This window comes from Leucopleurus acutus (genome assembly GCF_964270905.1).
Source record: "Leucopleurus acutus genome assembly, chromosome: 1".
Classification (NCBI taxonomy): Eukaryota; Metazoa; Chordata; class Mammalia; order Artiodactyla; family Delphinidae; genus Leucopleurus; species Leucopleurus acutus.
This window is the reverse complement of record NC_139142.1, coordinates 27,953,139-27,970,916: the sequence shown is the minus strand read 5'-3', so window position 1 is coordinate 27,970,916 and position 17,778 is coordinate 27,953,139. Positions and strand designations below refer to the sequence as shown.

At 39.4% G+C, this 17,778-nt stretch overlaps 1 protein-coding gene across 1 annotated transcript in view; it reads left to right on the top strand.

Annotated features, from left to right (window-relative positions):
• Positions 1–17,778, top strand: part of LIN52 (lin-52 DREAM MuvB core complex component) — a 118,780-nt gene that overhangs the window by 98,439 nt on the left and 2,563 nt on the right. The gene's annotated exons all lie outside the window — the stretch shown is intronic.

Genomic DNA, 17,778 nt, shown 5'->3' with positions numbered 1-17,778 from the left:
GCAACGAAGAGTACCCCCACTCGCTGCAACTAGAGAAAGCCCGCGTGCAGCAACGAAGACCCAATGCAACCAAAAATAAATAAATAAATTTATAAACTAAAATAAAATGTGGTTTTTAGATGGAATTATTTCAGGTTGATCTTACAAGCACAGGATTTTTAACTCATTAGGATATTATTCTCCACCCTGGACTTTATAAATTATTTCTTCTGAATAAGAATAAAAGCATTTAAATAAAGCCTTTAAAATAAAAGCATGGTAGCTGTCTCCATTTTTTAAAAAATCTTGCAAAAACGTCAATCTACAAAAAGAAACGACTTAGGAGCAAGTCACTTGACTTAACTGTTGTTTGGTTGTTGACTGTCACAGCTTTTTGCTTAACCAAATATGGTGAATAGTTATAATTGGTTTAGTTTCTGCCAAATTTTGGATAGATCAAATTTGTTATTTGTGATTTAACTTCTTAAAGCAGGGCCATTTCTTATACTACTTTGGTATCCACAAGAAATCCCAAATGATGCTGGGAATTAAGAGGGTACTTAAAGCTTACTTTAAGATCTATTTCATAATGTTCACTTGCATTTTACACCAGTGGCCTAGCGGAAAGCATTTCAAAAGGAGCGGTCCTTAGCTTGCAGGGGTATTCCTAGACAGTATATTCCTAAGGGGTCAGTTCAAATATCACTCCTTTTCTAAAGCTTTTCCTGTCCATCCAACCCAAACCTTCTGCAGAATTAATTATCCCCGTGTCTGTCTTCATAATGTGTTATATACTCCTCTTATAGCTTGGATGACATGACTTGATAATTATTTATTTTCCAGTCTGTCTTCTGACAGATTCTCAAGGAAGGTTAAGGATTATATTATAACCTTAACATTAAGCATAATGCATGGCACTAGAGATAGAGCTGAAGTTTTGGTAAAAATTCTAATCCTTGGCTGAATTTTAATTTCTCCCTTTGTTGCTCATAGAGCAGATAGTCTCTCCTACTTTTAATATGATTTTTAATTATTTATTTATTTTTTGTTGCTGTGCTCAGGCTTTCTCTAGTTGCGGCGAGCGGGGGCTACTCTTCATTGCAGTGTGTGGGCTTCTCATTGCAGTGGCTTCTCTTGTTGTGGAGCATGGGCTCTAGGTGCACGGGCTTCAGTAGTTGTGGCACACGGGCTCAGTAGTTGTGGCTTGTGGGCTCTAGAGCGCAGGCTCAGTAGTTGTGGCGCACGGGCTTAGTTGCTCCACGGCATGTGGGATCTTCCCAGACCAGGGCTCAAACCCGTGTCCCCTGCATTGGCAGGCAGGTTCTTAACCACTGCGCCACCAGGGAAGCCCCTCTCTTCTACTTTTAACTTTATGGTAAGAAATATGCTTTATGATCATAATTTTAAGAAAATTAAAATTTTATTAGTAATTCTTGTAGTAATGAATTAGAACTGCCTCTAGAGTTTCTGATTCAGTAGATTTGAGATGGAGACCTGACAATGTGTATGTCTAACGTGTTCCCAAAGTGACGCTAATGTGGTTGGTCTAGGGACCACGCCTTGAGAACCACTGATACAGGTAATAGATGCTAACTAACCTACCTGAAAACCTCTACTATTTTGAAATAGGATCTGTTCCTGATTTCCCCACCTAACTTTCTTTTTAAGGTCTTGGGGGAAAAAAGTCCTCCATAATTGCAAAGCTCTCTACAAGTATCTACACAGAGCACAATTAAGCTGTTGATGAGCAAACTTTAGTGCCCAAAGGAGGGGAGGGTTTTTCTAAGGAAGATTGGTTGATCTCTCTTGGTGTCTCATTATCTGCAAGCATAAGAGTATGTAATGGGCGAGCAGTTAGAACTTGTTGACTAGCTGATGAAACTAGTTTAGAACTCTGACCTTTGATTTTGAGGCCAGTGGTCTAGCATCTATAAAATGCTTCTTTTCACTTTCGCTTCTTTTTTGGTTTGAATGCAAATAAAATTAATGAAAAAGATATTTTAACTTTAATTATTAAGCATTATAGTAAATGTTTATATAGTATCTAACCATATTTCCCCTTCTATTATATTTTGCCGTATTGATCACACATAAATTGTTTTTAAGATCCTAAATTATGACCTGTACTATCAATGAAAGAGTGTTTTTTTCATTCAGTACATGCCTATTATTATGTTAACTATGTATAGGTTAAACTCGAGTTTCAATGAAGCAGACTATTATACACAGTATAATATAATTTTCTGGCTGTGGATATTTTTGTGTTCTAATTCTTTTATGTTACTAATTCACAAATGTTGTAAATAAAGTTTTTCAGAAACATCAAAACTGGATATTTTGAAAAAAAAGGTTAACTAGCTGTAATTTCTACTCACAAGGTAAATAACCACTACCATATTGTTATGGACCTGGACCCTTGGACTCTTTATTCAATAGAAATTGATAAGAGGCCAGATGAGAATTCCAGTCAAGGCTTTATTGGGGCTCGTGCTGCAGTACAAGGGAGTGAAAACAAGAGACAGGTACTCTTGATCTCTCTCTGAGAGGAGCTGCTTGGGTCCTTAAAAGGGGTAACAACAGGGGTGGGTCCATGGGTTGGGCAGGAGGTGTAGCTTAGGTGATCTGCCCACCCCTTTAGTGGTGCCATGTACAGGGATCCTGCACAGTGCCCTGCTTTTGCTCTCAGCACCTCAGAAATGGCAGTTGGTTTGTGGCCTTTTTGAATCCTGTTGATCATAATTGCCCCAACTGTGCACGTGGGCAGTTGTTTTTAGTCCCTTATAGTTTCTTTGTATTCTGTCACTCAAAGAGATGTTAGTCCAGGTGCAAGCACTCCGGTAAAAGGTCCCAGGTCCCAGCCTATCTCAATATGACTTCCTAAGTAGACACGTCATACGATCAAGTTCTTACCTTGATGTGATGTGGTTTTAAAAGAAATTCATAATCAAGTGAAGACAGTAATTGTTGTACATTTGTACTTCTACATTATTTTAGAGGAAAAAGAGGATTTTTAAATTAAGCTTTACTGGGTAAATGCTATATATTGGGTATTTTTTCCAAGTCTGTTAGGGAAAATATCTTTAAAAGTGTCTACCATTGATGAACTTATTGTCTGGTCAAGTTGAAAACATGAACCATACATATGTGAAACCACAATGCCAACAATTAAAAATCAAATTATCGGGTAGAACAAGTAATTTGTGTTAAAATTGGATAAATCGTCATCTGTGAAGTAAAAGAGTGATCAAAGTGAAGTAGGATTATTGAGGTCATTTATATTCACAGTTGTTGATAGTATGAGGAAAAACTAGCTGAAAGTTAACAGGACTAGTGAACGTTTAGATTAAGCTATTCCTTTTGTAACTTTGTTTAGATTAGGCTATTCCTTCTAGCTATTGGACTGGCCTCAGCCTTAAAGTTAGGCTTGCTACCAACCCTAAAGCTTTCTTTTTTAAAATTTTATTGAAGTATAGTTGATTTACAATGCGTTAATTTCTGCTGTAGCAACCCTAAAGCTTTTTATGAGAAGATTCAATAAATGTGTAACTTGGATTTCCCTGGTGGCACAGTGGTTAAGAATCTGCCTGCCAATGCAGGGGACATAGGTTTGAGCCCTGGTCCAGGAAGATCCCACATGCTGTGGAACAACTAAGCCCGTGCGCCACAACTACTGAGCCTGTGCTCTAGAGCTCACGAGCCACAACTACTGAAGCCCACGCACCTAGAGCCCATGCTGTGCAACAAGAGAAGCCACCGCAATGAGAAACCCACGCACCGCAACAAAGAGCAGCCCCCGCTCGCTGCAACTAGAGAAAGCCTGCATGCAGCAGCGAAGACCCAGTGCAGCCAAGAATAAATAAATAAATAAATAAATTTATATAAATAAATAAATGAGTGACCAAAGACTCATTCTCTCCACCTCCCAAAGAATTTTTTAGAAGCAAAATGTTGAACCAGAGAGCTTCCCTCATAGCTATTTTATGAATAAATTGAAAATTGTGCTCTTAGATTTGTCTGTATGATTTCTTAAATAAAGGTTGGAAGGCAGCAGCTTATTATTATTAGGCTTAACCTGAGTTAGATTTTAAAAAATATGTAATCTGCTTTTGATTGTTTGGTCATGTGTAATTTGTTCCTCATCCAAAGAATTTAACAATGGAAATAAACATTCATGACATGAAAAGTCACCCCCTTTCTACAGCTTTTCCTGTCCATCCATTTCCAAGTCCTCTGCAGAATTAATTATCCCCATCTCTGTTCCCTGGCCTACTCTTCATTGTATTATGATATGTAGTGATAATGAGAAAAGGCTGTATTTCCAGAGAAGCATTTGGTGAAGTTTTCTGTTTACTATGGAGATTTTCCAAGCATATACTAACTAGAAAGAATGCTATAATGAACTCCACGTACCCATCCCCAGCTTCAATAATTGTCAACTTTCTGCCATTCTTGTTGTATCTCTGCCCCCTTATGTCACACTTTTTGTCGTGGTTGTATTGTTGGCTGGAGTATTTTAAAGCAAATCCTAGTACCATGTCATTCATAAATAATTTAGTATGTATCTCTAACCAAGAAGGCCTTTAAAAAACACACACAATTATTACACCAAACAACATAAAATAATAATTCCTTAGTAACGTCTTATAGTCCATGTCCAGTTTGGTTAAAAACTGTGTTTTTCACAGTTGGTTTGTATGAGTCAACATCTGGACAAGGTCTACACATTGCATTTGATTGACATCAGTCTTCAGTCACTTAATCTTCTCTATAAGCACACTCTTCTACTTCTAGGTTATCCCCCCCGCCCCATGCTATTTAATTGCTGAAGAAACTGGGTTGTTTGTCCAGGAGGACCTCCCACATTTTAAATTTGGATGATTTTTCTCATGGTGGTAGCATTCCACATGGTCCTCTTTTCCCCCAAATTTCCTGTAATCTAGTAGAGTTAGAGAATAAAGTGGGTTCGGAGTCAGTCTTTTTGGCAAGAATGCTTCATAAGTGTACTTGCTATTGTTGCATATGAAACACAGGACCTTCATTTGTTCTAGTTTCAGTGAAGATCAGTGGGTTTAGGTGGTATCAGTCTCATTCTTTCCATAATAATAATAATGATGATGATTACTATTCTAATAAATCAGCAACTATTTGGTTTCCCTGAAATGTGGTCCAAAGAGGAAAGGCAGAAAAAATGCTTGATTTTCCCCCCCTTTTACTTACCAATTTTCAGAACATGAAATGAGTTGAAGTGACTGAGGGCTTTTAAGAAACATTATAGTAAAATATAATATATTAAATATAATACAGTATACTAGTGTATTATAATTTAATATAATACATTATATTAATATTATATTAAATATAATACATTAAAATACTGTTTAATGTATTTCTAAGCACTATAATCATTATTGTTTTTGACACTCAAAACTGTCCCATCTTTAGTTAGTGGACACCCCTTTATGCTGACTTCTGTGTCATTTGACATGACCCTAGTAATCTTTGGTAACTTCCTTCCTTTCAGCGTGTCAAGATATTCCTTGTTCATTTACTTCAGACTTAGAATCTTATCCATTTCTCCAAGGAACCCTGGGAGTAGAAATCTTCGTTTTAGTAGAAATCTAAGTACTAAGAGTATTAATTGGTACTGGACTGTCATTGCTTCTGGGCTTTTTCCATGGACAGGGTTGGTAAATGAGTTGTTATTGTTTTGTTTTTTAAGAGAAAAAGAAATTGTGTTCCTACCAATATGCCCAGTTTAAATTAAAGATGTTTAAGGAGGGGGGGGCTTCCCTGGTGGCGCAGTGATTGAGAGTCCGCCTGCCGATGCAGGGGACGCGGGTTCGTGTCCCGGTCTGGGAGGATCCCACATGCCGCGGAGCGGCTGGGCCCGTGAGCCATGGCCGCTGAGCCTGCGCGTCCGGAGCCTGTGCTCCGCAACGGAAGGGGCCACAACAGTGAGAGGCCCACGTACCGCAAAAAAAAAAAAAAAGATGTTTAAGGGTTTTAACTTAATGTATTCGGGTTTTTTTTTTAATTTTAATTTTATTGGAGTTTAGTTGATTTACAACGTTATGTTAGTTTCAGGAGCACGGCAGAGTTATTCAGTTATTCATATACATATATTCATTCTTTTTTAGATTCTTTTCTCATATACAATGTATTTGATTTTATAATAGTATGTCTTTTCCTCTGGAAATCTTGATTTCTAATAACTAACATAATTATTTATGTTTTAACCCACAGTGAGACTAGCATCAAAAGAACTAACTACATATAACAACAAGACTGCTGAATGCAATTTAAGATTTCTCTGTGCCTCATTTATATCTTTAGGATATGTACTTGTAGGGATATATAGTCAGAATATGTCTTTTAGAATTATTTAAACTTTTGTACTGTGTGGTTATTGCCAAATTTTAGAGATTCAAGTTATTTTCAGTTTATTTCCACTTTTAGAGATTGCCATTTTTCTATTTAATGAATTTTTTAATGTATAAAATATTTATATGGTGTCCCAAAGTAAAACATATAAAATAAGGTGCATCCAAAGTGTCTACCTTCCACCTCTATCCTACCCCCTCTCTTTTTCCTCTTCTAGGTAACCATCTTTATTAGTAAAAACAAATACTAAACTTTATCCTTCCATTATTTCTTTTGAAAATATAAGTAAATATACCTGTGTATTTCTCCATGTCCTAATTTTCCACATAAGGTAATATATTATACATAGTGTTCTGCGCCTTGCTTTTTTTCCACTTAGCAGTATGTTCTGGAGATCGCTCCATAGCAATATATAGGTCTCTTCTTCATTCCTTCATACAGTTGCACAGTACTCTGTAGTATGGAGTCCCTTCCCTAAATTTGAGTTGTTTCCAATCTTCAGTTATTACAGATAGTGCTGAAATGAATAGGAATATGAATACCCTATGTAATATTTTTGCTGGTGTATCTTTGGGTAGCTACCTAGAAGTAAAATTGCTGGGTCAAAAACATAGGTAATTTTACTAGGACAAAAATTTCTTATGCACAGTATTGAATTAAGAATTGAAAAGGAAGCAGATTTCCTCTTTCCTCATATATGAATAAATTATTTCAATAGATATATAGTTGACCACCTCCCATGTGCCTGGTATTGTTCTAGTTGCTGGGGATAGAGCAGGAGGCTCTGTAGAACTTCAAGGAGCATGAAGAGAAATAAACAAAGTTAATTTCAGATTTTGGTAAGTGCTGTGAAGGAAGTAAATGTGTTGATATGAAAGAAAGTAACCAAGAGGACTCACTTTGGATAGGGTGGCCACAGAAGGCCTCTTTGAAAAGGTGATGTTTGAACTGAGATTTGACAGATTAAAAAAATGATTAATGTTGCCATTTATAGACTTTCCTACTATACGCCAGGCAATATAAAGGATTTTCATACCTCATTTTATCTCACAAGACTGCAAAGTCTATTTTATAATTACATTTTATGAATGAGAAAACTGATGCTCATAAAAATAGTTTGCTTAAGGTCTTAACACCTGTAAATGGGGGGGGGGGGGGCTGGGATTTGAATCAAGGCTAGACCCATCTAATTCCAAAGCCAGATAAGAGAAATCCTTTTTACTGTATACATTGCCTCTCTTACCCAGAAAGAAAGCAGAGAATACCGAGTTAACATAGTAAATGGTTTAGACTCTTGTTTTAACCTGGCAGAAATACAGTGTTTTGTTTTTTTTCTTTTAAAGCACTGTTCACATTTACTACTGAATGATTACAAATTCAGAATACATATGCTTGTTTTCTTTGGGAGTATTTGTTATATAACAAAATAGAAAAACATGTCTTCTTGTCCAAGCTAAGTAAAACAATTTCAATATCTGTTTTTATTGTTTTCAACTTAATGATGGTTCTCTGTTTAAAATACCGTAGCAAGAACCTAGGGGCAGGACAGGAATAAAGACGCAGACCTACTAGAGAATGGACTTGAGGACACGGGTGGGGGAAGGGTAAGCTGGGACAAAGTAAGAGAGCAGCATGGACATATATACACTACCAAATGTAAAACCGATAGCTAGTGGGAAGCAGCCGCATAGCACAGGGAGATCAGCTCGGTGCTTTGTGACCACCTAGAGGGGTGGAATAGGGAGTGTGGGAGGGAGAGGCAAGAGGGAAGAGATATGGCGATATATGTATATGTATAGCTGATTCACTTTGTTATAAAGCAGAAACTAACACACCATTGTAAAGCAGTTATACTCCAATAAAGATGTTAAAAAATAAATAAATAAAATTTTAAAAATAAAATAGAATACCGTAGCAAAAATATCCCCCAGATATTTCTAGCCTATTAGAATAATGCACCTTCTAAGTATCCTATTTATTTATTTCACAAATATTTGTTAAAATCTATATTCAAGGTACTTTACAGTGTCTATTTGAAATAACTTCATTAAATGAAATAACCAAAACATTCAAGGGACTTCCCTGGCGGGCCAGTGGTTGAGACGCGGTACTTCCACTGCAGGGGGTGCGGGTTAGGTCCCTTGTCAGGGAACTAAGATCCTGCATGCCTTGCAGACTGACCAAAACAAAAACAAAAACACGTTTAAGGTTCTGTAAATAGCCATAAAATTAATCTTAGGGGGAAATTTCTTCTTGTGCCAGCACTTACTGAGGACTTAAATGTATTGTCTTAAGTGTCATACAACCCACTCAGGTAGGTACTAATCCCCTATTTTACAGATGAAGGAACTGAGGCACAAAGAGGCTACATAATTTACCAGAGAACACCATCTAATAAGTGATAGATTCAGACCGAAGTTCAAATCCTATGCGATCATAGGTTTTTCTATATCATATATATTAAAAGGTCATATCAAACAACAAGAAAGTAGGGAAATATATTCTTCCTTTCTGGTGAGTTAAGTCCATACTACTGTCCGATGAACCATGCGTGAATATTCATAGACATTTTCTTTGGTGTCTTAAACTGGAACTACCTGCAGTTAAAAGTCAGATTCTAAGGCCACCTCTAACAAAATTACAATAAAATGATCTTATTCCCTGGCTTAAAGAAAAATTGTCCAGTAACTATAGGAGTGCTTGTGGTATCAAGACAGCATCTTCTATCTCCATGTAAGTCATAAGCAAAGTGATATTGTGGTGAAAAAATAGTGGCATGAATAATACCTGCTCACAGCCCAAGACATTTGATGTATCTTGGGCCTCAGTGTTTGTCGGATTTTGCAATTTCATGAGCAAGATTTGTATTTTTTTAAAGTTCTATATTTCTCTGTGTTCCACTTGATATCAAATCTGTATTCTTAGATCGTAGCGTTTCATTAAAAAAAATAAATAATCTCAGCCCCTCCTCCCTCTCCTCCCCCTCCCCCCCACACTCATTTCGTATAATATGGTAATGATATCACCATAGCTGTAATTACGGGTCATCTTCATTTCTTTCATCTCTGCCTGTTCTGATGGCTTCATTCCTTTGACGGAAAAGATTTGGCTCTGGGTGCTATGATTATTTTGTTAAGCGTTATTCGAATAGACAGGAGTGAGAGAAATTAATCAATCCAAATGCAATTAGCATCATGTTTAACCCAGTGATGGACGTCTCAAGGTGAAACAGCCAGGGGAGTTTCAGACATTATTATTCAATCCAGTGGTTCTTATCTAAATTATAATCAAGAGAGGTTTTTATTGGCTTCGCAGTGTGAGGATGTAACTCTTTCCCTGCCCTGTGGGTCAAGAAGACTGGGGCCTCCATCCTCTGTAGACGTTTGCTGCTGCCAGCACCTTGAGGTGGGGATGTTCCAAGCAGGAGGATTTTCTTAATATCCAAGTCCTTTGAAATTCATCTATACTGTGATCTTGGTCTGATTTTCCTGGGAGTGGGATATTGCCTGTGAATAAATTACTCTAACTTGGGGCAAAATATTTTGTGTCCTGATGAAATCAGTTTGACTAGTTCTTTCTTAACCTTACATGATAGATTATTATTGCTGTACTCACTTTATGAATGAGGAAATTAAGACTGTGTGAAGCTACTAGCCTTTGGTCACAATAAGTGTTTCACCACGATGTATTACTACGTGAAGGCCCTGAAGTGTGAATGTTCTGCAAAAATTTATGAGTATTTAATAAAAGTTTGCCCCGAGTGTATTAATCCATTGCTTTGATCTCCTTGCTGTTCGTTCAACTGAGTTTACCCTTGGAAGTGGAACCAAGTGAAATAGGCCTGTGAGGCCCTCTGAAGAGGAAACAAAATACAAATAAGAAGTTTTTAGGTCTCATTTCTTGAACACAAATCTTTGGGGTTTGTTGTTACTGTTTTGGTTTGTTTTTTAGTAAGGAGAAGGATGATAAAAAGGGGTGAATATTTGAAATCTAGTCTTGTTTTGCTCTTGAAAGAGGGCAGAGCAAGGAGAGTTGATGGAGAAACATAGGCTTTCACCTGAATACAGCATTTTTCAAATACCTGACAATTAAGATTCTTCTACTTCTTTCAGCCTTCAGGCATCATGGATGACACTTCCCGTATTTTATGTTCCTGCTTGATGGTTTATATTCTGAGAATAAATCTGTTGGCTGGATGTTTCTGTCCTTTTTTTCCCCCTGTTGTGAAAAGCCATTAAAATTATTTTCCATATTGGAACTGTCCAAATGCATTTAACTGTACATTGAGTCCTGGCTTTTCTTTTTTATATTACTTCTTGGATAAAACGTTCTCTGGAAGTGGCCCTTGCTATGAATTGAAAAAAAAATGTTTGATATAAAATTATCTTTTCCTGAATTCACGGGAGAGAACATAGTTCTTAGCCACCCCACTCTTTTAGAAGAAAAAGTCATGTTAGAGAGACAAGACACTGAATAGAAAGAGAATCTGGGAAGTGTGCCCCAAAAAGGATTTTCCGAGAATTCTTAGGATGAAGATTTTCATAGTCAATGATAGTTTGGTCATGGATGTAGCATCCAGACTGTTTTTTTCTTAGATATTATTTCATTCTCAAAGAATTTTGGGCAAAAGCCTAAGGCTGTTCTGTCTGCCTTCAAATGCTGCTTTTATATATTTTAGAGAAAAGTGAGATTTCTACCATAAAATCTTTTCTTTTAAATTTATTTATTTTTGGCTGCGTTGGGTCTTCCTTGCGGTGCATGGGCTCTAGGTGCTTGGGCTTCAGTAGTTGTGGCACACGGGCTCAGTAGTTGTGGCACACGGGCTCGGTAGTTGTGGCTCGCGGGCTCTAGAGTGCAGGCTCAGTAGTTGTGGTGCATGGGCTTAGTTGCTCTGCGGCACGTGGGATCTTCTTGGACCACGGCTCAAACCTGTGTCCCCTACATTGGCAGGCGGTTTCTCAATCACTGCACCACCAGGGAAGTCCCTCTACCATAAACTCTTACGTTGAGTGGACTCTCCCACAAGAGTTGACTGAGAATGGTCAGTAGACCATATTACAATTACACCATTTTCTGAGGGCCACCAAGTATTCAAATGAGGTCCCAAGAGAGTTCCTTCTCATCCAGGAACACCATGCTCAGTTCATAGCACCTTCTGCTCTTGACAGTGGCCCCAGCCACTCTCATATCAGAGGCATTATAAAGTGCTTAGTCCTTGACTTGAATTATTGATCACTTAGTGATAGGTTTTTGTGGAGGTCTGAACTGGAGCATGGTGAAGAATCTCAGTCTGGGGGCCTGCCTGGAACTGCTCTGCTGTACGCCGGCCCTATGCCGGAGTGACAGGAAAACTTTCTCATTCCTGTGAGAGAGAAATCAGCACTGTAAATCACATTGGTTTCCTTTGTTCTCCTCTGATGTACCAAGGTGCCTGTGAACAGCTAGATAGCTCCATCTCAAAGGCCACTTCTCATTTGTTTGAATTTTCCCTAATACCTAGTACATAGTAGGTAGGCTCTGTACGTGACTAACTTAACTATTCATCCATCCCCTTCATGCTTCTCTTCTGCATAGCACACACTCATGACTAGGAGGTCCCTCAGCGGAATTAGAACGCCTTCAACTAAAAAATAATTGTTAAAAAAAAAGTCAAAACTGTAATCATAACAAATGACATCATTTCTACAAAACCCCTTCTATAAATCTAGTTAAGTAGATAACCTTTTAGCACATTGATTTAAACCGAACTAACGAGGGTTTTATGTGCTCCTTTTTGCTAGAAGAAGCTGCTGGTGTAGTTAAGGAAGGCCGCTGCCTCTAACTAGCACCCAGGTTTGAACCTCCAGAGTATACGTGTTACACAGGTGCAAGTCAGGCATGTTTCCCTTTGTTTTACATTTGAGAGCCTTTAAAAAATAAATAGTTCATCCTCTTTTTGCCACTCCTGGTGCTGCTTGTGTGCGCATTCGGTACTGACCTGGTACCTTTTCTCTTTTGTGAAATGGCAGCTGCGGAGACTCTTGTTTCCCATGACCGATGGAAAACCCAAGGAAGGAGTCAAGGCTAAGAACAATGATCATATTAATTTGAAGGTGGCGGGGCTGGACAGTTCTGTGGCGCACAGATTAAGATTAAGCATACGCCACTTAGTAAACTAATGAAGGCTTACTGTGAATGACAGGGTTTGTCATTTGAGGTAGGTCAGATTCCAGCTTAATAGGCAGCCAATTCATGAAACAGACACACTGTGAGAGCAAAATAACTTACTGGATTATGAAAGAGAAGGGCTGAATGAGCATGCCACTAATGGAGGAGGGGGCGCTGTCACGGAACCAGCATTCTGCCCCAGTTGTTGTCGATCAAAACATAGCATTGGTCATTTAGCTTAAAAAAAATAAAGGGAATATGCTCGTATACATCACCAGTTACTTTAAGTACAGTAAAGGAGTGAGGAAATGGTACATGAAAGAACAGAGAAATCCATACTATAGTAGCCAAGATGCCGTCAGTGTGTTCCAGCAGCAGACAGGAGGTGTCTGCTATGAAGGGAACTTGCTCTTTACTCCAGATCTCAGTTCCCACAGACCAAGAAGACCTTCGCAGTTAGAAGACTGCAGTTTGGTTCTCCCACATCCTGACTACTACAGTATGGACTTCTCTATTCTTTCATATACCCCTTCCTCACGTCTTTATTGTAGTTGAAGTAACTAGCGTACACAAGCATATTGGCTTTTTTTTTTAAGCTAAATGACCAGTGTTATGTTTTGCTTGACAACAACTGGGGCAGAATTCTGGTTCTGTAACAGTCCCCCCTCTCTCCATTAGTGGCGTGCTCATTCAGTCCTTGTCTTTCATATTCAAGTAAGTTGTTTTGCTCTCACTGTTTAACAGAAATCAAACAAACAAAAATCCTTGCATACCTTGTTCCATTGGAGAATTTTAATGTTTTTCACTTTATCACTGTAAAACCCAGGGCAGTTTTATAACTTTTTTTGTTCATAGCTGTTACGTGTAAGGCAATCTGTCTTTAAGCAGGGATAAATTACTCTAAACGAAATGAATCCTAGATAATTTTCCCATCAAGTATCTGGTTGCTTAAATAAACTTCTTGTTTGACATGAAAGAAAGAGTCATACAGTAGCTAGCATTTACAGAATGCCTGTGTGACCCTTGTATTAATCCCATCTTGAACAGATGAGGTGACTGAAACACAGAGAGATGACTTGGGTGACTTGCCCGCAGTGGTTCAGGCTCAGTGTAGGAGCTGGGGTTTGAATCCAAGCCTGTCCAATGCTAAAAGCCCTGCTCTTGGGAATTCCTTGGTGTTACAGTGGTTAGGACTCCACGCTTCCATTGCTGGGGGCCCGGGTTCAATCCCTGGTCAGGGAACTAGGGTCCTGCAAGCTACACAGCGCAGCCAAAATAAATGAATGAATGAATGAATAAATAAATAAATACATGCATGCCCTGCTCTTTTCACAGCGTTACGCTGTCTCCTTTGTTTCCTGGCCACTCAGAGTCTCCTAAACAGCCTGTTGTTGCTTTTCAGGATATGAGAGAACCATCCGCCTCGCTAATGTTTTTATTTATATTGATTTAATTATATTGAGGCACAATATAAACATTTAAAGTGGTTTGCATTGGAACTGCAAACCAAATGCTATGAGTTTCTTCCGTTTCATTAAAAGTTACTTAATCTTTACATTGTTCCCTATGTTAAAGCCAAGCAGAATTTTATCAGGCAGTTGCCTCAAAGTTATAATCTGGAAAATCTTTCTATAATGAAACCCATATGTCATGGGCGAAAGGTGCAAAGCCCTGGCATAGAGGGCTGGTCTCGTGAGAGATTTTGCACCCAATCTCGTTAACCAGGGTGCCTCTGGTAATCCCTCATGCCCTCACTGGTGAGAAATCAGTCTGTACCACTGAATCTTTTCCAACCAGCCACCGGAAGATTTACCGCAGAGAAGACAGTTTGGGGATAGTCATTGTGGAAAGGGAGCCAGAGGCAAGGCTAAATGTAGGATGGCGGAATTGGAGAGTCTAAAGAAGAGATTACATTAAAGCACACACCACCTTCACAGCAAGCAGAATGGAGTCCTCCCTTCAGCCCTGACCTCTCTAAAGTATACCCAGGTATTTACAGCTGCTGTGAGCCTGACAGCCCTAGGGAAACTATGAAGGGGTGACAGAAACTGCATCAACCTGGAAGTTGATTCTAGTTTATCCATTTGCTGTCTTTAAATGTGTCCCCTGTCCCACACTCAGCAGCAGTTCACATGTTCACCCTTTGGTGAGAGTCTTGACTATGGCTTTCTCAGTTTATGGTCTGTGCCCAGCATAGGAGGGCCTGTAAATCATGACTTGACGTGGAGGTCATGCTTCTCTTCTGCAGAGCATACACTGGTGGCTGATGACCAGTGGATCCCTCTGAGCTTAGTGATTCGACTGTGGTAGCAGTGTTGCCTTCCTGTTGAATCTTGTAATCCTAGAGAATCAATCCAGAACCAGAAAACAGTTAAGAAATGGTGTTAACTCCAGATAAAACTTTCTCTAGCAACTTTATGGTCCCCAGGATCATCTTCTAACACATTGTGGGAAAAGAGAAGCAGGAGAGAAGGCAGGAATTGGAAGTGCCAAGCTGAAGAGTATGTAATCTTACCCTGGTCATTAATGCAAGAACTATACCAAGTGGTAACTGTTGGAAAGAAGGGATGGAACTAGGCAGGAGGACATAGAAATACCTTACTGTCCTCTGTCAGCAAGCATAGATTTCTCTAAAGGTTTTTTCCCAAAGAGATTTGAAATCCTTGGTGGGAGTTTTCTAGTAAAACACATTTACATTATAAACCCTACTGGAAGGGGTGTGTGTGTGTGTGTGTTTGTGTGTGTCTGTGTCTGTGTGTCTGTGTAGAAGAGGAATACAGAATAGTAGCAGAAGGCTGTCTCCCTACTCCTAATGGGATTTTGTAGCAGCATGTGTGAGTTTGTTTCAGAAGTCAAAAACGAACAGATGTTGGTATAAATTACCTCTGTGTCTGATGTCTTGCAAATTAAAAGCGCGGTTGGCATCGCTAAACAATTTCACTAGGTTTGGGGGGGGGGTGTAGTTAGCGGGTGGTGATTACTATAGCAGGTCGGTAAGAATCTTTACATTGCAGTAGAACAGGAGAGCCAAGGATAAAGAGATGAGGAATAATATAAGGGGTATATGAATTAATCAGAGATGTTAACATCTCTGATGACAAGTGAACAGGAGGGCATGTGCTCCGGAGCAGCCCCTGACGCACAGCAATTTCTCTGCACAAAAAGGGGCTGGTGCCTAGGATGTGATGTACAGGGCACAGCCCTCTGTTAGGGAGCAGCTAGCTGTGTCACAAATTTGTGTATCTCCTATATAGGAACAGCGAGTAGGAAAACTTTCACCCCTCCCACGTAAAAGATGATGTCTTTTGGAATACTTCTGCTTTTACGGTGGTTCGCTGCAGCTCTGTGTACTTAATTAGGTTGAAGGGGGAGGAATGACTGAGTGGAAGGGGGGTTGTTAAAAAGGATTGGTTAAATTCAAGGAGAGCTTGCCACTGAGAGACTTTGGAATATCCATTTTTTTTTTTCCTTTTAAATCCTTTTGATCCCTCGAATAGATTGGGTCTTGTAAAATTTTAAGTCTTAAAATATTGGTCCTTCTCCCATTTGGGGAAGAAAAGAGCAAAGAATTGTGGGACCTGAAGGACAGTAGGCAGAAATAATTAGTAAGATCAGCACAGTGCTCCTGGCCCAGGATTTTTGGAACAGGGCTCTGTTCTACCCAGCCGAGTATTGTATTACTCAAGTCTGATTTCCAGAGCACCTGCTTCTAGCCACTTTGCAGGATCATTTGATACTGTGTTTAAATTCATTAATAAGCACTGGAGAGTAGGCAGAAAACCTATCCAAGTAGGAATAAATGATGCGACCCACTCTGGCCAAAAGTATAAGTCAATTCCTATAGATCAGGCTGAGGGAAAAGATTCCAAGGAATGGGATTTTCGAGATTGCTAGCCTCCCTTATCACAATTCATTCACTTAGGAAATACTGCATGCAGGAGAAGCAATAGACTACTTACCCTCCTCTGAAAGGCGCTGTGTTAATAATACCACTATACCAAGCATGGTCATGGCTGAATACCCGAGAGGGCGGGGCAGGTGGCATTAACATGCTACTCATTTTACAGATGAAGAAACTGAGGCGCAGAGATCTTTCCCATCTCAAGGTCTCGCCCAGCTGATAAATATTAGAGTTGGAACTTAAACTGCATTCTGTGTTCTCTGAAAGAAATGCTTTCAGAGATCTGTGTTCTCTGAAAGAAATCCATGCTCCCTCCCCTGGGCAATAAAATACTTGTTTGGATTTCTTCTAGAGTAGTTAGTCCTTGTCCCTGGATCTCTCCATGAATCTGGCACTACTTCCATCAAGGGAAATGACTTTTCTTGCCGAATAAGCAAGGTAAATTTTAAAAGAATCCCACAATGTAGAGAATGGAGCAATGAGGGTCACTAACAAGTCTTATTGTTTGTCTGTGAAATGGAAGGAAACTAACTTTACTCTGTTCCTACTTGGTTCTAGTTCTTTTGTATATTATCATTCATCCAGCCAACATTTATTCAGCAGATACCGGGTCCAGCACTATGCTAGGTGCTGGTGATAAAAAGAATAATAAAACACAATCTCTGCCCTCAGTTCTTCGACTTCCATGGAGGAAGACAAGTATATCAATAAGTAATTGCAAGTCTTATAGGAACTTTGTATGTATGGGATTTGGCGTAAACCCACTAAGGAAGGAATGGTCAGTTTGATTTGGGCCAGGGTACGGTTGAGGGCACATGAGACAAGCCCAACGCTGGGGCTTCCATTCCTAGTTAATGGGATTTCCTTTCCCTTTGTTGGAGCTTTGGAACTTGTGAAAGATGGGGAATGTATAGACTGCAGTTACCAAAAGCTTTCCTGGTTACAAAGTTTGTATTGTTTTATTTCTTCCTTGTACAAATAAACCAAGAACTATTAAATGTAGATGGTGGGGTGGGGGAGTGGGAGCCCATTCATCTAGCACCATTTGCTCTGCACCGGGGAAGGGAAGCAAGGAGGCTAGGGTGAAGGTCCTTCTCACCCCTGCAGGTGCCTCCCTAGCCACCTCACTCCTTTGGCCAAGATGGAGACACGTCCTTGGAAGCCACAGGGCACCATAGCCTGCTGTGTGTTCACTGCATGGTTCCAGAAGACTTCTGGCCCCCAGGCCAGCCATCGGAAACTTTCAGCACTGTTACATCCATTTAAGAGACATAAAAAGATGATCTTGTGGGGATGAGGATGCAGGGGGTTATGCCACGTACAATTTTTGAGGATTTGCTTGACAGAGCTAAAATGGGGGGCTTCTGGAG